The 23,789-nt window shown below is 37.8% G+C and overlaps 1 gene segment (V, D, J or C); it reads right to left on the reverse strand.

The window, feature by feature from the left end:
• Nucleotides 1-8,468: 8,468 nt before the first annotated feature.
• LOC308643393 (immunoglobulin lambda variable 1-40-like) overlaps nucleotides 8,469-23,789 on the reverse strand; it is a 165,609-nt gene continuing 150,288 nt past the window's right edge. Inside the window, exon 2 of the V gene segment in view lies at nucleotides 8,469-8,833.

Raw genomic sequence — 23,789 nt, forward strand, 5'->3', positions numbered from 1 at the left:
ATGTATGAGAAAGAATTTACCATTACTTTTTTAATATTTTGAATGTTCTGGATCTTAAAAGTAGGAAATAGAACATTGAATCTTCCTTATAGTTTACATATGTTGGAGGAGAGCTCACTCTGATTGTTGTCACATACAAAGAGGTAGAAAGGGAGCCCAGTGAAAGAGGAGCAATACTTGATGATTGACACACCCTGAAAGGGACAAAGTCAGTCACATGGCCATGAACCACTGGATAGGATAAGGAGTCATGCAACCTCAACTTCTCTATAACAGTGTTCAACACTTTCACTGCCATGATTTCTCTCCACCCTCTATAAAATGAGATTCTGGAACATAAAGATCTATATTTCTTCAGCTGAAGGAGGACAGGAGGGAAAAGAGGGAGGAAAATGTGGGTGATCATGAGCTGAAATTGATTTCCATGCATATGTGAGTTTGATGGGTTAAATCCAAATAATAATAATTATAAACCACACTGCACCCCATAAACATATATGATTATAATTGAGAAAATAATAACAATAAATCAACTTCAGTGTGATGAATGTACATAGTTCCATGGAATTCAGTAAAATCTATAAAGGAGATGATCTTTAAAGCATGCTATGGAGGAAATGCACCAGCAAAGGAAGAGGGATCTGTCACACAATTTGCACATTGTTACAGATTTCTTCACTCTATATTAGTCTTGCCCAGTGAACTGTTTTCCAAGGAACTTTTGCCAAGAATAAAAATGTATCTGGGTCACTTCTTGTAAGATTTTAATCAGCATTTCAGATTCTTTGGACACCATAGACTTTTTGAGAGCTAGTGGCATCCTCACTAGTTGAATAGAGAAAAGTTTTTGTCTCTCTTCCCCATTAACCTGAGTCACTGTGGTTTACCTAAATGGGACACTGATGATATGTGATACACCACAGATACAGTCAGTTTCAACCTCATTATGGATGTTGGAGATGCTCAAGTAGCAGTCAGGCCCTAAGCTGGAGCCTGAGAAGCAATTAGGTATCCCATCTCTCTTGTCATGGCTTCCACACTCTTAACATACTCGCCATAGAGTGGAGTCTTTCCAGGTTATTGCTGGTGCCAGAAAACGTAGTAGGTTCTGTGCTGACTACTCAGGGTGGAGGTGAATTTGACTGAGGCTCCCAAGGAAGTAGATACAAAGGGTGACTGAGTCAGCACAAGCTTTGATAGAGAACCTAAAAGCAAAGACATTCATTATATTCTGAAAAAAAAGCCCACAAAGAAAGAACATTCATGGCATGAGTCAGGATGCTGAGGACAATGCTGACCTGTGGAATACAGGAAGAGGGTGAAGAAGAGGACTGGGGTCCAGGCCATGGTATACACACCCCAGAGTTCTGCTGAAGCAGACATTCCCCAGGACTCTCTTATTCACCCTCAAACTCCAGAGGACAAAAGAGAATTCAATCATAAAAACATGTGCCTCTTACATAGGCCAACAAGCCCCTCCCTGGCTGTGTGTCTTTTATGAGAGAAGTGGGCCTGGTCCGATACTTGCCTAGAGAGATCTCTTCTGAGACCAGGGAGTAGGTGTCACGGTTTGCATCTTGGATACCAAAACCTCTCAATAGCAGACCTACATTTTCCCATATTTCCCAGACTTAAGTCCATCATATCTGTGTCCAGGTGATATGTGGTTCTGACAAAGACTCCTGCCTCCCATAAGTCCTTCAGCTCTGCCTGCTCCCAACCTACATATAGAGTGAGGACATTCCCCAGAGCTAACTTCTTATCTAAGTCTTTATTTTTCTATTTGATAATAGGATATATAATTTAACCCATTTTCTATGGCATTCACAGGGGAAGGGGGGGTCTTATTTACAAACTTAACATGAAATAAAAAATACATAAGCTGGGAAAGAAAAATGGGGACAGTTCATCTCTGAACCCACTTCTGTAGCTCCTTGTGAAACTAGGGTTCTCTTTCTCTAACTGATTCCTCTGAAATTGGTGCATATGGGCTTTATGGATTAGTGTTTGGGACTTTAAAACAGTGTATAACTCACTGTATTCATTAGAAAAAAGTAAAACACGGGACATAGAAAGGAATGTTACTAGTGGGCTTGAAAAAGAAATCAGCATACCTTGGCCTTTTGTAGTAGGTTCCAAGAAAGAACAAAGGATGGATTTTTCAAGGAAAGATGCCTAAAACATTCCATGACCTTTCTGATAGAAAGAACATTTTCATATTATTATAGTATGGTTCCATCCTATGGTTGCCATCATAATATGGATATCTCACTTCCAAACTGACCCAAAATAAATGCCAGTGGGTAATTAATTGAAAGATAATATACTTCTTATTTAAGAAAATTAGCTGAGGGAATGCATTCTTGCTTGTAGTCACGGCTAATGGACCACAGGATTTGGCTCTGGCTGTAGTATACAGTTTTCTCATGAGCAATCCTCTGGGTACACAGGCTTCCCAGTCCCTGATTATGAAGAAGCTGCTTGGAGAAATTTCCTGGAGTTAGGCATCATGCAGAGGATAGGGCATGAGCTCTGCTTGTTGGGTAGGAACACCACACCACAACACACAAGGGCACATTTCTTACAATGGTGACATAACAAAAGCTGATGGACTAAGTTCCTAAGTTGTTAGGAAGCACGTGTCTTTTACGATATTTTAAGAAGTTATGGCATGTCCCTGCAATGTACAAAAATTAAATATAATGAAATGAATTTTATTACTACAAAAAGTAGGTCTCTTCCCTTTGATTTATTGCAAAAATGAAAATGGAGATGCTAACCACTCAAAGAAATGCTTTAACCTCAGGCTTCAGATCAGATTCAGAAATAACTGTCCCTTTTGGAAGATAAAATAATTAAATCCATCCTTTGTGAAATATTTCCTCACAAACAATTCACAGATATTCTCAATTTTTGGACAGGAAACAACAACAACAACAACAAAAAACCTTTTCCTTAACCTGTCTCTAGGGACAGTTATCACTAAGGTGCCTGAGAGGTCAGGGTCCAGTCTTATGATTCCCGTATCCTGTAATCACATTTCTATCAATGCTCAATAATGTGCAAGTTTAGTTCTCTGTTGTCCATGTGGGTCTGACTGTGCTGATCATCACTGTAATTTATCACACATTGAACCGTTTTTACCCTGAGGCTGGACATATGAGAGGGTCAGGCAGCTTTTCTTCCAACAAGGGAGCCTGAGAACCAGGAATGTGACCAAGAGTGTCTACTGTTTGCATTTCAAATCAGGATCCTAGACTTGGCTAGACTTCTGCTGCAACAAGTATGAGAAGTGATCATTGTTGACCAAAACTGTGCTGGAGCACAGATGAGAGTGACTGTCTCTCCTAAGCAAGTGGTCAATGAGGGCTCCTGAGTCCTGCAATCTGAGAAGTAGACCCTAAAACCCAAACAAAACATGTCTAGAATGAAGACAGATGACAGAGGACCACTACAATGCTTGGAATCCAAGTCTCTATTATTCTGAACACTGAATGAGGAGGAGAAGAGACATGCTGAGGCTGTGTTATGTGTTTTTGAAGGATCCCCTGGACCTAAAGTTGAGGCCAGATATCTTGATGATCCATTATTTCTTACTGAACTGCCTGCATGAAGGGGAATGTTTATGTGGTGTACTATATAAATATAAGCCCTCTATCATAAATTTCCAAGGCCAGTCCTCAATCCTGAGAACACTTAGATTTTCAGAGGTAGACCCAGGGTGGCTGTGTGCTGTGGATTTTCCCCTTGGGAGGAAGCAGCTGCTCTAGCACTGTGCATGGTCCACTGAGCAACTGTTCATGATCCAATTAAGCTGAACCACTTGAGTTTCTCTCAATGTTCTACGAATATCCACAGTGCCCACTGGAGGCCTTTTGGTCTAAGAGTATAGGGTCTATTTTGATAAAGACCAGTTGAATTGTTTGTATGAAATTGCCACTGTAATTCCAAGACTGTCTCACATTCATTATTTGAGTTTTATTTGAGCATTTCTGTTTATATCTATTTATCTGTTTTGTTTGTTTATTGAAATTGTGGGCAAATCAATTTTAATGTTCCATAGTCTTAACCTTACCTGAATTTTTAAAATCATAGCATACTTGAATTTATTTTGTGTAATGCTTCACTTGTTTATTATGATTGTATGTTATTAGTGGGATTAACTGTACCCATAGTCATACATGGAGCAAACATAATTTAATCAATACTGTTCCCCAGTATTCTCCCTTTTCCTACCTGACACTCTCCCCTAAACCTCTTTCTATACTCAACTTGTCTCTTTCTTATTTTTTTTATTAATTGATGCACTGGAATTATTAATGAAATTGGAATTCATGGTGATATATTAGTACTTGTAAATGGCATCATTTGTTTGATGTCATTCCACAGTACCTCCCCATCCCCTATGTCCTCCCTCTCCTGGATATATTCAACATTTCTCTCTTCAAGGATTCAGTATTTTACTTTATAAATGGAAGCTATCAAGAGAAAAAGTAATAAAGAAGGGACCTCATTCATCAGTGTTTTGAATAAGTAAAGCAATTGTTTTCATGACCAACTTGCTGATAAGGTTATTTATTATGAGCTTCTCATTGAATAAAGAGAAGGCTTAAGTTGAAAATTATTTTAGTAATTCATTCTAGATCATGAAAAACAAAGAAGAAATAACATTTTCCATGTTAGAGGGTTAATTTTCTTTTCTTTCCATTTTCTTTTTTTTTTAATTACTTCAGCGGAGATAAAGTCAGTAATGTAGATGGTCAAGCTTACCTACATGACCACATTATTAAAAATACAGCAAACTTGGGAGGAATTTCTTCTTCTTCTTCTTCTTCTTCTTCTTCTTCTTCTTCTTCTTCTTATTATTATTATTATTATTATTATTATCAGGGATTGAACACAGAATGTCTTAATCACCGAGCCACATACCCAGCCCCTATCTTTGTTTTAGAGAGATTATCTTGCTAAGTTTCTTAGGATTTTGCTGAGTTTCTGAGGCTGGTTTTAAACTCGTGATCAACCGGCTTCAGCATCCCAAGCTGCTGGAATTACAGGTGTACACCATCACTCCCAGCTTATAGGGTCTTCCTGATTGACAATGCCGTGTGCATGATAGCACACAGTGTTTACAGGAGAGTTATCAATGTCAGTGAATCTACAGGGGAGAACAACTGGCTTCTTAAAATAAGATTAGAATAACTCTCTCCTCTTCAATTTCTTAAGACTTGTTTTGTGTCCTAACATGTAATCTACCCTGCCAATAAATCTATGTTTAATTGAGAAGAATGTTCCTAAGCTCCAGTGGTTAATGCGAGTGACATTCTGAGAAGAGCTTCATATAAGTTAGAATACTGTTTCCCACACTGATGATCAGGGTGAGCAGTTTTCCAGTTGTTTGCTTGCATCTGCCTCTCCTAAAATCACTCTTGCTGATCTACCTGCTGTGGAGCAAGTGGAGTTTTATACTGAATCAGACAACCATTGAAGACACATTCTCAATTAGCATTGAGATGCATAGAGTTAGTAATTTTACTTTGTTATTAGACCAGATAGTCTTTGTCATTCTGGATGAACAAAATTGCAACTCTATGATGTGAAATAATATGGAAAAATTATTGTTCACACATCCTTTGTACTGCATGTGATGAATGGTTATTCACCATGTGTTCATTTGCATTCTGTTACTAACTCAATACAGGATCACTCGGCGGGATAATTCTTGTCAGCATGCAGAAGAAAACATGCAAGGGAGAAGAAGGGCAATAGCTCTTCAACCTATTATGCTATTGTCTGGATGTTGTACAGACTTCCTCTGATTCTACTTTATTGGAAGAAGTAGACCCTAAGCCCTGGCAACTTTCAAGGAGACAGAGAATTATGTCTGGTAGTGAAAAGAAAATTTGGAAACCATGACACATATCTGATGCAGAGTTCTATGTCCCCCCCCCCAATTCCAGGACACTTTTTAAGTTGCTCACCAAAGCAATGTTCATAACCATTGAAGATCAGAAACACCTTCAATGTCCCAAGTTGAGTATTAGGATGGATGACTTCTTTGTGGTACTTTTGCTTATTATTTTTTAGATAGGTTGTCCCTCAGTTGTTGAAGCTTATCTCCAACTTGTTATCCTACTGTCTCACCCTCCTGAATATCTGGGATTAGGGGTATACACCACCCCAGCGGGCAAAAGAAAGTCTTCCCTGAACAGAAATCGAACTTGGGCCATGATAGTGAGAGAACTGAATCCTAACCAGTAGATCACCCAGAGCAGCTTTCCGTGTATTCATACAAATAGACCTCCTGGGGCTGGGGCTGGGGCTATAGCTCAGTGGCAGAGTACTTGCCTAGTATGTGTGAGGACTGGACTAGATCCTAAGCACCACATAAAAATAAATAAAATAAAGGCACTCTGTCCATCTACAACTACAAACAAATAAAAATAATAATAAAATAAATAGATCTACTGTCGCATTCTCCCAAGGTACCTTCTCTGGTTCTCATGAGCAGTAGTCAAGCTTTTCCTGGCTATCTGTCTTTCCCCAAATTTACCTTATGTCCATAGGGGGAAAAACACTCACTTGACCTTTTACTGAGCTGTTTCTTATACAAAGCAAACCCTAAATGCAGCCAGTTCCACTCCCCATCTGGCTACCTCATGGTGACAGCCCTTTTTCTTTTTTGGATTGTTCAAACATCTGACGATTTTGCCATGGATCTGCAAGGGACAATCTGTGCTCCCAAGAGAAAACCTGGTGGTACTCAGACCACCTGGATTTTTAAAACTTTTTGTCTCTTAGCTGCAACAACCCAAATCCATTTGTTTCCCTAAATCGATCTAAGCAAAATTATCTCATATCCAGAGCTTGCCATCTTTGCCATTCACTTTGATGTTTTAGCACATCTACTTGGAGGATGAGGTGTCTGCCAGACATTGGCTATACCACTGGGAATCTCAGCTGACATGAGATTAAGAGGGAAACATGAAAGTCACTCATTTCTTATTTAATTCACTGAAATTCAGAAACATTATTTGGAGGCTCCACAGGCAAAATTCATACCAACATGGCTTTTACCATTTTTCCTCATGGATGTGCCACAGTCCTAGACACAGCTAAAAATGCATACTTTTATGACCTGTCCCTGTCCTGGGCCTCTCTGATGTGTCAGCTGTTGTAATCAGCACATGGAGATATCACAGTTTTCTTAGGATTATTCTTCTCATCATATAAGCTCCAGGAAATGTGCTGCAGTTCCAAAGGTCCTTGCAGAGGTCATGACAATGTAAGAATCACCCCCAAAACTCTGACCTGAGCACATAGGGTAGGAGCCCTTCCCTCCCAATGGTCTTCTGCTTCCAAGTAATTCTCTGGGAGTCATGCATATCAATTCTCTTGCCTTTTATCTCAGTCCCACCACAAGCCCTGAATTAGGAGAATTGTTCTCCAAAGTGAGGAGGAGAAGGGCTTGGTTAATCATGCCCAAAGCCCCCATAAGGAGATGTTGAACCCATTGAACAGTGAACGGATAATAAATGACTAGTATTTCTGAAAGTTTTCCATCCATTTTTAAAGAAAATATCTTAGAATGCTAATAATACAATGAATACAACAAAGGCTGTATTTTGTTGCCATTCATAGTGATAAAGGTATATAAAATGTAAATACACATGTGATCAGAGAAAAGTATCCATCAACACAGAAATAAACACAGTTCACAAAGGTCATGATTTGTCCTCAGTTGAATCAAGGGAAATGAAACATAATGTGAAAGTGTCTTAAAAGGAATTTATAAAGTGGAAGAAGTCATACAAGAAGAAACATCTGCTGTGTGTTTTGGAATATAAAAAGAAACATGATCAATATTCACAGAGAGAAAGTCAGTGGTTGCCTGGGAGGTTCTTTGAGCAGCGATGGAGGGAGGATTTCCAAAGGGCAAAGGATGTTTGTGGGGAGGGGCATGAATTCTTTTGCCTGATGTGATGATGTTCTCAAAGGTGTGAAAATATCACAAAATCTGTCAAAGTTTTCACTTGTGTGTGTTTTATTGTTTTCCAAATATTTCATGTTAGAAAACCTATATAAAATTAGAATATGACATGAATCACAGATACGAATGACATAGTTCTAGAATTCCTGAAAATAGGGAAGAATGGAGGATGAAACCACAGGATTCTGCATTAGATGTCAAGTCTGGGATGACCAGGGTTGCACTGGCTGCCTCACCACTTGAACTTCAGGGTAAAAAGGCAAAAGCATCTTGAATGTTTAGCTCCTCAAGCTAACAAGAATTAGGAATTTCTTTTTATATGGAGACATTTCCTAGGAATATGCTGCTGTGAATGACTCTGAGGGCAGAGGACAAGAGGCTTCTCACTCAAAGAAGTGCCAGTAGGTTCAGCTGGGCCTATAGTAGTGGTAGCAGAAGCAGCCAGAGAGTAGACCTGAGCAAAGCTGCCGAGTGTTTGCCCTCATGACATATGGTAATGGGGTTCTTGTCTTACTTCCCCATAAGCCTGGAGCACTGTGTGAGCACTGAGGCTACTGTCATAAGACTGACAATGATAGACAGCCTCATCCTCAGGCTGGAGCCCAGTGATGGTCAGTGAAGCAGAGTTGCCAGACTTGGAGCCAGAGAAGCGATCAGGAACCCCTGAGGGTCGATTACTATTATCATAGATGAGGAGTTGGGGAGGCTTTTCTTGGAGCTGTTGGTACCAGTGCACATAATAGCCACCAATATTGTTGCTGCTTCCAGTGCAGGAGATGGTGACCCTTTGACCTGGAGTCCCAGATACTGAGGGCTGCTGAGTCAGCACAGACTGGGCCCAGGACCCTGGAAGTGAGAGAGACACAGAGAGGGTGATTTTTGTCTAGAAACAATAGTAGAATCAGGGCCCATATCAGTGTACTGACACACCCTATCCCTCCTTCATATCATGTCACCTGTGCACTGAATGAAGAATGTGAAGAGCAGACAGGACCAAGCCATGATGAAAGTCATCCTGAGTTGTGCCTTCTGTCCTTGATGCTGAGCAGAGGTTTCCCCAAGTCTCTCTCTTGCCTTATTCATAGTCTGAGAAGGGGAGGGTCTATCTATGCAAATTAGGTTCCTCCACGTTTTCTGACTGCACCCTGGGCCCTAGTTCAGACTCCTGTACATAAAGATGTCAATTTGGTGTGCAGGGTTGGAGTTGGGTTGGCTCAGGGGTGTGGAAAGTCACAGCTGTGACCCCCAACAACAGAATATCAGGCAGGGCCAAGTGGCTTATTACAATTTTGGTTACTTCCTTACCTCTATTAATTGATCTGCAGTGCCCCCTGTTGTCCAAGCTCATACACATCATTATGTGACATTGTGATCAGACCTTCCGAGACAGTCCTACATCCTCACCTCATCCCCTCTCATTCTGTCTATGGGCCAGTCCAGGGAACCTCTTCTGTGGTTTCTCCATTACCTCAGAATGGCCTTCTTACTTTCCTCAGACCCCTTGTGGTGAATTCATGCATAGTTCACTTGACACCCCCCTGTTTTCAGGACTAAAATAGTTTTTTTGATATCAGTTCTTCTCAGGTCAGGATTAAGCAGGTGAACATAAAGTTTATGGTTTTATTAGCTTGCAGGATACCATCTAGTTTATCCACAAAACAACAAAAAATGTTTCTGAGGTCCTTTCACATAGGACTTGTCAAGGAACTCAGTTGCAAAATCTTACGTGTTGCCATTCAGATGATACACGTGTGCATGTTTTCAAGCTTTCTCAGTTCACATATTTGTAACCTTTATTTTCAGCAAGTGAGACTAAAGGTTATGACTAGATTCAGTCACAACCATATAGCACTTTAGTCACCACTGGCTGCATGGAATGCCATAGGACTGAAGACCCTGAGAGAACTCAGATTGCAGGACTTATGAATGTTTTGTTTATGAAAATGAATTTCTCCTAGGCATTGGCAAGGATGCATGTGGGCTGGGCATGAATCTTTGTTCATATTTGTTCAATATGATTCGTTGTATTTTACAAAGGTCTCATGGTTCCAGCTGAGGAAGTGAATTATATTCTGAATTTTCTAAAATGTTTTCATTTCTTTTATTTTTATTTGTTCTTGTTTATTATAGATGAAATTAGAATGTATTTTGACATATTTTACATACATAGAGTATAACATCTCATTTTATATGTTACACACAATGTATAATTATATTGGTAATATATTCATATATGTAAATATAAATATAATGTCTGATTCATTCCACTATGTTTCCTATTCCCTTTCCCTCTTCCTTCCATTCATTACCATTGACTAATCCAAAGTACTTATATTCTTCCCTATACCCATGTCCTTATTATATAACTTATGATTTTGCATGCACATATCAGAGAGGACATTCAGCCTTTGTTTTTTGGGGATTGGCTTATTTCACATAGCATAATAGTCTCCAGTTTTATCTATTTACCAGAAAATGTCATAATTTTCTTCCTCTTTATGGCTTAGTAAAATTTCATTGTGTGTATGTACCAGATTGTCTTTATCCATTTATCTGTTGAAGGGCACCCAGACTGGTTCTATAGTGTAGATACTGTGCATTAAACTGCTATATACATTGATGTACATTGATGTGGCGGTGTCCCTGTAGTGGGCTCTTTTCAATCTTTTGAGTATAACCAAGGTATGGAATAGCTGGGTCAAATTGTGGTTCTACTTCAAGTTTTCTGAGGAATCTCCATACTTCTTTCCTCAATGGTTGTACTGAGTTGCAAACCCATCAGCAATTTTGAGTGTACCTTTCCCCAACATCCTCACCAACATTTACTGTTTCTTGTATTTTTTTTCCAGTTTAAAATTTTATTTATTTATTTATTTATTTATTGTTGGTTGTTCAAAACATTACATATTTCTTGATATATCATATTTCACACTTTGATTCAAGTGGGTTATGAACTCCCATTTTTACCCCGTATACAGATTGCAGAATCACATCAGTTACACTTCCATTGATTTACATATTGACATACTCATGTCTGTTGTATTCTGCTGCCTTTCCTATCCTCTACTATCCCCCCTCCCCTCCCCTCCCCTCCCCTCCCCTCTTCTCTCTCTACCCCCTCTACTGTAATTCATTCCTCTCCCTTGTATTATTTTTCCCTTTCCCCTCACTTCCTCTTGTATGTAATTTTGTATAACCCTGAGGGTCTCCTTCCATTTCCATGCAATTTCCCTTCTCTCTCCCTTTCCCTCCCACCTCTCATCCTAGTTTAATGTTGGTCTTCTTCTCGTGCTCTTCTTCCCTAGTCTGTTCTTAGTTACTCTCCTTATATCAAAGAAGACATTTGGCATTTGTTTTTTAGGGCTTGGCTAGCTTCACTTAGCATAATCTACTCTAATGCCATCCATTTTCCTCCAAATTCTATGATTTTGGCATTTTTTAATGCAGAGTAATACTCCATTGTGTATAAATGCCACATTTTTTATCCATTCGTCTATTGAAGGGCATCTAGGTTGGTTCCACAGTCTTGCTATTGTGAATTGTGCTGCTATGAACATCGATGTAGCAGTGTCCCTGTAGCTTGCTCTTTTTAGGTCTTTAGGGAATAGACCGAGAAGGGGAATAGCTGGGTCAAATGGTGGTTCCATTCCCAGCTTTCCAAGAAATCTCCATACTGCTTTCCAAATTGGCTGCACCAATTTGCAGTCCCACCAAAAATGTACAAGTGTACCCTTTTCCCCACATCCTCACCAGCACTTGTTGTTTGACTTCATAATGGCTGCCAATCTTACTGGAGTGAGATGATATCTTAGGGTGGTTTTGATTTGCATTTCTCTGACTGCTAGAGATGGTGAGCATTTTTTCATGTACTTGTTGATTGATTGTATGTCCTCCTCTGAGAAGTGTCTGTTCAGGTCCTTGGCCCATTTGTTGATTGGGTTATTTGTTATCTTATTGTCTAATTTTTTGAGTTCTTTATATACTCTGGATATTAGGGCTCTATCTGAAGTGTGAAAAGTAAAGATTTGTTCCCATGATGTAGGCTCCCTATTTACATCTCTTATTGTTTCTTTTGCTGAGAAAAAACTTTTTAGTTTGAGTAAGTCCCATTTGATGATTCTAGATGTTAAGTCTTGTGCTATGGGTGTCCTATTGAGGAATTTGGAGCCCGACCCCACAGTATGTAGGTCGTAGCCAACTTTTTCTTCTATCAGATGCCATGTCTCTGATTTGATATCAAGCTCCTTGATCCATTTTGAGTTAACTTTTGTGCATGGCGAGAGAAAGGGATTCAGTTTCATTTTGTTGCATATGGATTTCCAGTTTTCCCAGCACCATTTGTTGAAGATGCTATCCTTCCTCCATTGCATGCTTTTAGCCCCTTTACCAAATATAAGAAAGTTGTAGTTTTGTGGGTTGGTTACTGTGTCCTCTATTCTGTACCATTGGTCCACCCACCTGTTTTGGTACCAGTACCATGCTGTTTTTGTTACTATTGCTCTGTTGTATAGTTTGAAGTCTGGTATCGTTATACCACCTGATTCACACTTCCTGCTTAGCATTGTTTTTGCTATTCTGGGTCTTTTATTCTTTCATATGAATTTCATGATTGCTTTCTCTATTTCTACAAGAAATGTCATTGGGATTTTGATTGGCATTGCATTAAACCTATAGAGAACTTTTGGTAATATCGCCATTTTGATGATGTTAGTTCTGCCTATCCATGAACAGGGTATATTTTTCCATCTTATAAGGTCTTCTTCTATATCTCTCTTTAGGGTTCTGTAGTTTTCATTGTATAAGTCTTTCACCTCTTTTGTTAGGTTGATTCCCGAGTATTTTATTTTTGGGGGGGATATTGTGAATGGAGTAGTTGTCCTCATTTCCGTTTCAGAGGATTTGTCGCTGATATACAGGAATGCATTTGATTTATGCATGTTGATTTTATATCCTGCCACTTTGCTGAATTCATTTATTAGCTCTAATAGTTTCTTTGTAGACCCTTTTGGGTCTGCTAGGTATAGAATCATGTCATCTTTAAATAGTGATAATTTAAGTTCTTCTTTTCCTATTTTTATGCCTTTAATTTCTTTCGTCTGTCTAATTGCTCTGGCCAGTGTTTCGAGAACTATGTTGAACAGAAGTGTTGAGAGAGGGCATCCCTGTCTTGTTCCAGATTTTAGAGGGAATGCCTTCAATTTTTCTCCATTCAGAATGATGCTAGCCTGAGGCTTAGCATAGATTGCTTTTACAATGTTGAGGTATGTTCCTGTTATCCGTAGTTTTTTGAGAGTTTTGAACATTAAGGGATGCTGTACTTTGTCGAATGCTTTTTCCGCATCTATCAACATGGTCATATGGTTCTTATTTTTAAGTCTATTGATGTGGTGAATAACATTTATTGATTTCCGTATATTGAACCAGCCTTGCATCCCAGGGATGAATCCTACTTGATCATGGTGTATAATTTTTTTGATATGTTTTTGTATCCGATTTCCCAGAGTTTTATTGAGGATTTTTGCATCTAGGTTCATTAGAGATATTGTTCTGTAGTTTTCTTTCTTTGAAGTGTCTTTGTCTGGTTTCGGAATCAGGGTGATGTTGGCCTCGTAGAATGAATTTGGAAGTTCTCCCTCTTTTTCTATTTCCTGAAATAGGTTGAAAAATATTGGTATTAGTTCCTCTTTAAAGGTTTTGTAAAACTCTGCTGTATACCCATCCAGTCCTAGGCTTTTCTTAGATGGTAATCTTTTGATGGTTTCTTCTATTTCATCAATTGATATTGGTCTGTTTAGGTTGTCTATATCCTCCTGACTCAATCTGGGCAGATTATATGACATAAGAAATTTATCGATGCCTTCACTATCTTCTATTTTATTGGAGTATAAGGATTCAAAATAATTTCTGATTATCTTCTGTATTTCTGAAGTGTCTGTTGTGATATTGCCTTTTTCATCCCGTATGCTAGTAATTTGAGTTCTCTCTCTTCTTCTCTTCGTTAGTATGGCTAAGGGTCTGTCGATTTTATTTATTTTTTCAAAGAACCAACTTTTAGTTTTGTCAATTTTTTCAATTGTTTCTTTTGTTTCAATTTCATTAATTTCATCTCTGATTTTAAGTATTTCTTGCCTTCTACTTCTTTTGCTGTTGTTTTGCTCTTCTTTTTCTAGGATTTTGAGATGAAGTATGAGATCATTTATTTGTTGTTTTTTTTCTTTTTTTAAGGAATGAACTCCAAGCAATGAATTTTCCTCTTAGAACTGCTTTCAATGTGTCCCATAGATTCCGATATGTTGTGTCTGTGTTTTCATTTAACTCTAAGAAGTTTTTAATTTCCTCCTTGATGTCTTCTAAAACCCATTGATCATTCAGTAACCTATTGTTCATTATCCAAGTGATGCATGATTTTTCCTTCCTTCTTTTATCGTTGATTTTCAGTTTCATTCCATTATGATCAGATAAGATGCATGGTATTTTCTCTACTCCTTTATATTGTCTAAGAGTTGCCCTGTGACATAATATATGATCTATTTTTGAGAAGGATCCATGTGCTGCTGAGAAAAAAGTGTAACTGCTTGATGTTGGGTGGCATATTCCATATATGTCAATTCAGTCTAGGTTGTTAATTGTGTTATTGAGTTCTATAGTTTCCTTATTCAACTTTTGTTTGGAAGGTCCGTCCAGTGGTGAGAGGGGTGTGTTGAAGTATCCTATGATTATTGTATGGTGGTATATTAGACTCTTGAACTTGAGAAGAGTTTACTTGATGAACATAGCTGCACCATTGTTTGTGGCATCTATATTTATGATTGTTATATCTTGTTGGTGTATGGTTCCCTTGAGCAGTATGCAGTGTCCCTCTTTATCCCTTTTGATTAACTTTGGCTTGAAATCTATTTTGTTTGATATGAGTATGGACACTCCTGCTTGTTTCCGCAGTCCATATGAGTGGTATGATTTTTCCCAACCTTTCACCTTCAGTCTATGTATATCTTTTCCTATCAAATGCGTCTCCTGTAGGCAGCATATTGTTGGGTCTTGTTTTGTGATCCATTCAACTAGCCTGTGTCTCTTAATTGGTGAGTTTAAGCCATTAACATTTAGGGTTATTATTGAGATATGGTTTGTTCTTCCAGCCATATTTGTTTATTAATGTTACTAAGCCTGATTTGTTTTCCTCTTTGATTACTTTCCCCCCTCTACTGTCCTACCTCCCACTGTTGGTTTTCATTGTTATTTTCCATTTCCTCTTCCTGTAATGTTTTGCCAAGGATTTTTTGAAGAGATGGTTTTCTAGCTGCAAATTCTTTTAACTTTTGTTTATTGTGGAAGGTTTTAATTTCATCTTCCATCCTGAAGCTTAATTTTGCTGGATACACGATTCTTGGTTGGAACCCATTTTCTTTCAGTGTTTGAAAAATGTTATTCCAGGATCTTCTAGCTTTCAGAGTCTGTGTTGAAAGATCACCTGTTATCCTGATTGGTTTACCCCTAAATGTAATCTGCTTCCTTTCTCTTGTAGCTTTTAAAAGTCTCTCCTTATTCTGTATGTTGGGCATCTTCGTTATAATGTGTCTAGGTGTGGATCTCTTATGGTTTTGCACATTCGGCGTCCTGTAGGCTTCTAGGATTTGGGATTCTGTCTCATTCTTCAAGTCTGGGAAGTTTTCTCATATTATTTCATTGAATAGACTGTTTATTCCTTTGTTTTGGAGCTCTGTGCCTTCCTGTATCCCAATGACTCTTAAGTTTGGTCTCTTTATGTTATCCCATATTTCTTGGATGTTCTGCTCATGGTTTCTTAACAGTCTTGCTGAGCTGTCTATGTTCTTTTTAAGTTGAAATACTTTGTCTTCATTGTCTGATGTTCTATCTTCTAAGTGTTCTACTCTGCTGGTAGTATTCTCAATTGAGTTTTTAAGTTGGTTTATTGCTTCCTGCATTTCTAGGATTTCTATTTGTTTGTTTTTTATTACCTCTATCTCTCTGTGTAATTGATCTTTTCCTTCTTGGATTTGTTTATGTAATTCATTTTCAAAGTGATCTTTCATTGTCTGATTTTGCTGTCTCATGTCTTCCTTGAGAGTCCAGATCATCTGAAGCATGTATATCCTGAATTCTTTATCTGACATTCAATGTGTTGCAGCTATTACCTCTTCTAGAGTTGAGTTGACCTGCATTGCTTGTGGTCCTTTCTTTCCTTGTCTTTTCATACTGCTCGCGTTTCTTTCTGCTTGGTGAAACTGTTGTGTTTTTGAAATTTTCCCTCTATTTATTTATATTGCTCTTGTATAGTTGAAAAATCTCCCTTGCAGGGCAGGTAGTGGCTGTGATCCTCTTCCAATTGGTGTGATCTGTCTACCACGCTGGCGGGCCGCTATGTCTGCTCTGCCAGTCAGTCGTAGGTCTGCCTACCCTGCAGGCGCGTGTGGCATCTCTGTCACTCTGCAGGTTGCTGGGCCTGACCTTGCAGGCACTGGGGGAGGGAGGGGCCTGCCCCTCAGCAGGCCGCTGGACCTGTTCTGCTGGTTGGTCGCAGGTCCGCCTACCTTGCAGGCACTGGGGGTGGGGGCAGGCCTGCCCCTCAGCAGGCCGCTGGACCTGTTCTCCTGGTGGGTCACAGGTCTGCCTACCCTGCAGGCACGTGGGGCCTGTTTCTAGTATTTTTGATAATTGCCATTCTGACTAGAGTGAGATGGAATCTCAGTTTAGTTTCAACTTGCTTTTCTCTATTTGCTAGAGACATTCAATATTTTTTTATAATTTTGACATCTGCATCTCAATATACATAACAAGTGCCATTCTAGGACCTAGAAACGTCCATACTTAGGAATGGACCTCACCTCATGGTAAATTGGTACTTTTCAACTCTATCATAATTTGTAATTAAATATAGACAGCATTAAAAACCAAGTAATTATATTTATTTCTGTGAGAAGAGGAATTGTGTATCTTGTAGAATGTATTTTTTATATTTATGAAAGTGTTAGTAAAGCGTTTCGATAACATACATTTTCTGATTAATTGATTATGTTGAAATAATTCCAATAAGAAAATAAAAATAAAAATAATAGCATACTACCACCTCACTACCCACTAGAATGAAAACTATTACAAAATACAGAGAATGAGAGTTATTAAGAATGTAAAGTATTAGCTGGGTACAGTGGAACATGCATGCAATATCAGTGACTTGGGAGGCTGAGTTCAAGCCAGCCTCAGCAACTTAAAAAGGTCCTAGAAAACCAAGTGAGATTCTGTTTCTATATAAAATGAAAAAAAAATAAAAAAAGATAAAGATGTTGGGATGTAGCTGAGTGATTAAGGGCTCCTGAGTTCAATCCCCAATACAAAAAAAAAAAAAAATGTGGAGTATTTTCCAAATTATATCTTGCTCTGAGAAATAGTGACTAGAGCAGTAACCTTGGAAAGTAGTTTAACATTTCTCAAATCAAGTTAACATGAGGCCCAGAAATTTCTTTACAAATTATCTGCCATGAAAAATAAAAGTATGAGTCCACAGAAAATGTTCATAGTAACATTTGGCATGATTTCCGATTTGGAAATTAATGACATTTAATTGAACATTTTACACAGTTACACTTTATTGTATGTAAATTATAACTCAATTAAAATATTTCTAAAAAGTATATGGGAGTAAATTAATGGCATTGCCTCTCCATCTATAATCTGAGAGTCAAAACTCCAGACATGGACATTGCAGGGCCCATGAGTATCTCCTTTGGTTTGTGATAATCAGTTGTGGGATTGTCAGTCTCACATTAGACCTAAGACATGTTTTTATAACACTTCCCCATGTTTATAGAGCACTGTGGGAGCCTTGATGTTTCTGTCCTATGTTGAACAATAGTAATGAGCCTGGTTTTCAGACTGAAGGCCTGAGATGCTTAGAAACTCTATGTTGCCACAATTAAAGCTGGTGAAATAATCGGGGATCCCTGAGGGCTGAGAACTTCCAATCATCACACTTTTGCTGCAGCATCAGAAGTCTTGGTACCAGCCCACAGTAGAACTTCTGACACTGTTGCTGTTTCCAATGCAGAAGAGGGTGACCCTCTGTTCCATAGATGCTGCCACTGAAGCTTCCTGTGTCAGATCAGGACCCTTGAACAGAGGAGGTGGGAACAACTACAAGTGAGTCTAGGGTCATATCCCATATAATATTTCAAACATAAAAGAGAAAAGAAGCCCCATGTGCCTGCATAATCTCTTTTGCTTTCCACAGATAGTTACCTGAGCAGAGGTAGGAGGATGAGGAGAAGAAAGCCCCTGGCCATGGTGGAGATTCCTGCAGAGACTTGTTTTCTAAGGTTCCAGAGCAGCATCTGAGCTTCCCAGGGGCCTCCTATGCAAATTATGGCCTTTCCCATAACTGACCTCCAGCACCCTGAGCTTTGAGATTTCTTTGCTTATATCTGGGTAGAAGCTGTCATGAATTTCTCATGGATGGAAGTGAGTAGTTGGTTTATCACAAGAAACACTGAGCATCAGGCTGTCCAACAGGAGCTGTTGGCTGATGACTACATAAGCAGGCCTACAGTGTTCCCTGTACCTTAGCGAAAGATCAATCAGATCTTACATGCACAGTAGAGGACTGTGGAGGAAGAATATTCTTCCCTACACACTAATCCCTTGCCCCTAAGAAAGAGGCAATATCTTCACTACCTAATAGCCTTCTTTCTTGACTTTGTCTAGGCACCAATTGCAGTAATGTGGTCTCTTAAATAGTTCATAATTGTGCTCATTTGTCCACCATGAATTTTTTCAGAAGTTGGCAGAGAAGGAGGACAGAGAACAGTGACTTGCAAGCCAAGAACTATTACAGTGTCCTTCACTTGTCAGCGGGATATCCTTTCCAAAACACCTAGTGGATGCCTGAAACTGCTAATTGTACTAAACTCTATTTTTTCCTACATATATATGCTTATTATAAAGTATAATTAATAAATTAGCCACAGTGAAATTATCAATAGGAACTTATCAAGAAATGTAATAATCAAAACAACAAATTATAATAAAATTTATATAGACATTATCAACTCTCCCTAAATATCTTACTCAATTTTTACCATTTTAATTAAAGAAAGCACCTTCGGATTCCCTTTTGGTATAATCTGAATCACCAGCATCACAACTCTTTTGTGTTGGTGCTGTTATTGAAGAAAATGAGTTTCCTTGAGCATAATCACTCTAATGCCTCGAAATACATCTGACAAATTAGAGGATTATTAAGTTAATAATGGGGAGAATAGGAGATGTATAAAGGCACACAGTATGAATAGATTGACAGAGGGATGATTCATGTCCTATCCTAGGCAGATTGAAGCAGGATGGTGTGAGATGTATGATGTACATTGATTCTAAAATTTATGGATTGTTTAGTTTTGAATTTTTTTCCACTTAGTATTTCAGATCTTGGATGACTGCCTATATCTGAAACAGTACACATTGAAACCATGGAAAAGGGGATATTACTGTACTTGGAAGGACCTGAAATGCAGCTTTTCTCTATGACTGACAATTTTAGACCATTTGAGCAGGGTGCTCCCCACCTTAACCCTCATCCATCTCCTTTCTGCATAAATGATGGGAACAGGAAATTATTGAAAAGAGATCCTCAGGCATAGTGACAGAGAGATTACATTGTCCATTGTCATCTCTGAGGAACAGAAGGCTTCACATAGGATCCTTGGACAAAGCCATGTGTTATTAGCCTGAGGTGGGACCAATGGGCTGATTATATCTAAATGTTTTTTTTTTTTTTTCATTTAATGTTTTAAAGTCTGGGACACCCAAACACACAGAACTGGGACACAATATACTTTGTCACCTGCATGTATGTGTCGGTTTATTTTGTTTGGGGAATAATATGTATTTTACACCATTCTCTAGACTAAAACTTGTAAAACAAATTGGGCCCAGAATGCAGATTCCAATGTACTTTTAAAATAAAATTAATACCTCTTTTTAGTACTAAAATATTTTCACTGTTTTCAAAGTAAAATTTATACCCATTAACTGAACACTGCATCCCATTTTTGCTGCAGTCTTTGGCCATCTATAATCTCCTTTTGGGCTGTATATATGTATATGTTGAACTGAGCATGATTTTCTCAAGGTAAATCTTCATTTTAGAAATTCATGGCAAATTTGTATTCTCCTGTGTGAATATGTCACATTTTATTTATCTTTGGGGAGTGGTGATGGGAATCAAGGTGTCTGCTTGTCTCATGGTTGTCATGTGCTTGCACAGAGATTTCCCAGAGCAAAAGTATTGGTTAACATTTTCCAGTTACTATGGTGATGCTGGCCCATGGTCACTCTTGGAAAAAGCTCAGAATTATCAGTTTAACCAGGAAATTAAGACACCAGCTCCCAAGGATAGAGGATTCTTAGCATAGCAAGATAAGCATAATGCCTCATCAGTACTGTTACCTTTAAGTCTGTCTGCCTTGTAGAAACTTTCTCAAAAGTAAACTTCTGGTGGTAAAATTATATAATAAATGTGTGGAGCCAGTTCAGGGTCACTGTTCTCAATCAGAAGTCAGATTACCACATGATCCCGCTTTTATCTCTAAATGCTTTTTGTTTTTGTTTTTGTTTTTCTTAGTCCCCCATCTCCTCTCACCAGTTTCTGGGGTTCAGCTGTGCAGGTCATAGTATTTATCCATTTATTTTCTGATGAAATTTAAATCACATCTATTTTACTTTTTATGCATATGTTGTTATGAACATTTGCATACAAATTTGGGGTCAAATGCATGTTTCCATATCTGGGGGAGCATATATCTACAGTAAAATTGTTGAGTCACATATAAATTCTATATTAAATTTCTAAGGATCTGCTAATTTCCATCCATGTGGATGCAACATTTGACATTTCCAAGAGAATGCTTGAGGATTACACTATCTCCAGATATTTTCCAAATCCATATATATATATATATATATATATATATATATATATATATATTTAACATTAAAGATAAAATAATTTACCTGGATGAGTTAGGAACCATAATCATGAAAGAGCTTGAGATCTTAGAGGGACAGTGAGAGGAACAGAGCATGGATTTTGCTATCTACAGGTGACCACACTAAGTTCCCAGAGCCCAAGCCACTGTCAACTCTGCAGCTGTGCATGAACCAAATTTTCTTCCTCTCACTACCATAGACCCCAGAGAGATTCTTTCCTGCATTCAAGAATTATATGCCTATGCAGAGATTTAATTTTTTTATTGAATAATGGCCACACCTAGAGGTTTTTTGAATATATTCATGTAACTTAGAAAGTGTCAAAATCATCACAGCTAGTGCCAATGCTTTTCTCCTGACAGGGTGTTTTCACAGATAATGTGGAGGAGTAGTGAGCTGAGCAGAAAGAGCAGATGCCTATTCTGTTTCTACATGTACGACCTCGTGATTACATGGTTTAGCAGTCATTAAACTAATTAATAATCAAGCAATATTCCAGGGCTGCTTAAAGAAACCATCTTGCCAGAATTTGAATATCAGGATTAGTCACAAGCCCTTGGGAGTTAATTACTAAATACTGTCTGGGGGTTCTTTTTTTTTTTTTTCAACAGGAGGCCAGAAAAATCCCACTCCTCCATCCTCCACTTCTTTAAATCAGCAGCATATATAACCAGTTGCAGGGAGTAACTGAACAGGGTGGAGAGACTTAACCAAGTCCTTGAGAAGCCCCACCATCTAAAAAATATGCAGTATCCCCAAAAACACAGCTGGTGAAGAACCAACTCCTCCATCCCAGAGGTGATGCCATGCAGAGAATTGTGGAATACAGTCCTAAAATGTGTTGATTGATTGATGCAGAAAACTTCCTACATAATAAAACACCATGGGTAATATCAGACCATATCCTTACCCCCGGGAGCTTCATTTTCAGCAACTCATTACACAGATCCCAAAGATAACAATATCCAGGAATTCAAGCTTCATACATTTTAAAGAGCTCCTTTCACCATCTCTCTGAGAAGGGAAGCTGAGAAACAGGAAGGCAGTTTGGCACAGAGAGCAGGAAAAGCTCTCATTGACAATTTTGCTATTTTGTTTTTGTTGTTAGTATTATGTTTTGATTTTTTGAATGTGTACTGATTGACATATGATGAACATTTATACATTTGCACACCCACATATTTGTTTTTTGTTGTTTTTAGCATTTCTTGAAGATAGCTATTTTTTTTTTTGCTCTGCATTTTTTTAATGGTTAGGTTTTTCATTAGTATATTTTGGATTGACTTTCTATACACCCTTTTACAACTCTGTCTTTCTTTTTTTCTACTTATATTTTCTTGCAAACATCCAAACACTATTTTTCTCTATCACTTTTCCTTTAATTATTTTACTTCTATTTTTTGTTCCCCCTCCTATAAACATCCCATGTTGCCTCTTCATATACTCACCTCTTCTTTATACAAACCCTTCTCTACTGCCCCATCTTTTCTTTTTCTGTTTTTCCTCTTAAATAACTCTATCTTTAATTGGACACTTATACATATTCATATATCTCTATTATTATTTCTATAATTTTATTTTAAGGTACTATTTTTCATGGATCAATATTTTGAGGACTAAGCTGTTCAATTAGTATGTACCAATTTTGTTCTTGTAATTTTTTTTCATATTTTTATTTTGCTTTTCTTAAATTCTATTCATATATATATTTTTTTATTTTTACAGTTTTTTCTCTCACTTATTGGTTTCCCAAAGACACTTGCTCTCTATTCCTCTGCTTATACCCAATCTCTATTGTTCTTTCCTCCATTCTTTCTTTATTTTCACCTCTATTTTTCTCTTCCTCCATCATATTTATTATACCCTACATCATTTCTCTTCTATTTTTGGTCATCATGTAAAACTTTAAACCCTTGTGTAAAACTGGCCATTTTACCATGGGCAGTAACTGATCATGTCATTTCTGAGTGTCGTAACACTCAACATTGCAGATTTTATTGCTATAGCTATTTGGTGTAATGTGGTAAATTGTTTGCATTAGTTGTTAGTATTATCTATTACCTGTAAGTCGTGAGGTACTGGAAATATTCAGGGACACATAATTTCACAAAGTAGAAACACTACTGCCCCAATAACAACTATTAGATAGGCATATGTACAACATGAATAAGCAAGAGAAAAAATCATCTCAAACAAAGCGAAATATGTCAAAAACAGAATCCATTGACATAAGAGTGGAATAAATATCAGAGAATAATTTTAGATTATTCAAAGTTAAATTGATCTGCAAAGAAAAAGATGATATAAGGGAGAAAATACAAAAAGCAAAATATCATTTCAATAAAGAGATAGATATTCTGAAAAAATTAAGAAGACATCCTCAAAATAAGAAATAAATGAAACAGTTATTATAAAGTATAACAAGCAGACTAGATCACTTGGAAGACAGAGTCTCAGGAAAATACTTTTCACCACAGAGAAAAGATATTAAGAGACCATGAACAGAACTTCCAAGAAATATGGGATAAAATAAAAAAAAAACAATCATAACATTTATTGAGATAGATAAGGTCTCAGAGATACAAACCAGAGAAATTAACAGTACTTTCAATAAAATAATTTTGAATTTTTTCGAACCTTAGGCACAAAATAAAAAACTTAATACAGGAAGCATACAAATACGCAAAATTACAACAGACCCACATGAAAGCACATTATTATGCAAATGCTTAACAAAGAATAAAGATACAATTCTAAAGACTGCCAGAGAAAAATATCAAATCATATTTGGAGAGAAACTAACTCA

This window comes from Spermophilus citellus (genome assembly GCF_964194105.1).
Source record: "Spermophilus citellus genome assembly, chromosome: 3".
Classification (NCBI taxonomy): Eukaryota; Metazoa; Chordata; class Mammalia; order Rodentia; family Sciuridae; genus Spermophilus; species Spermophilus citellus.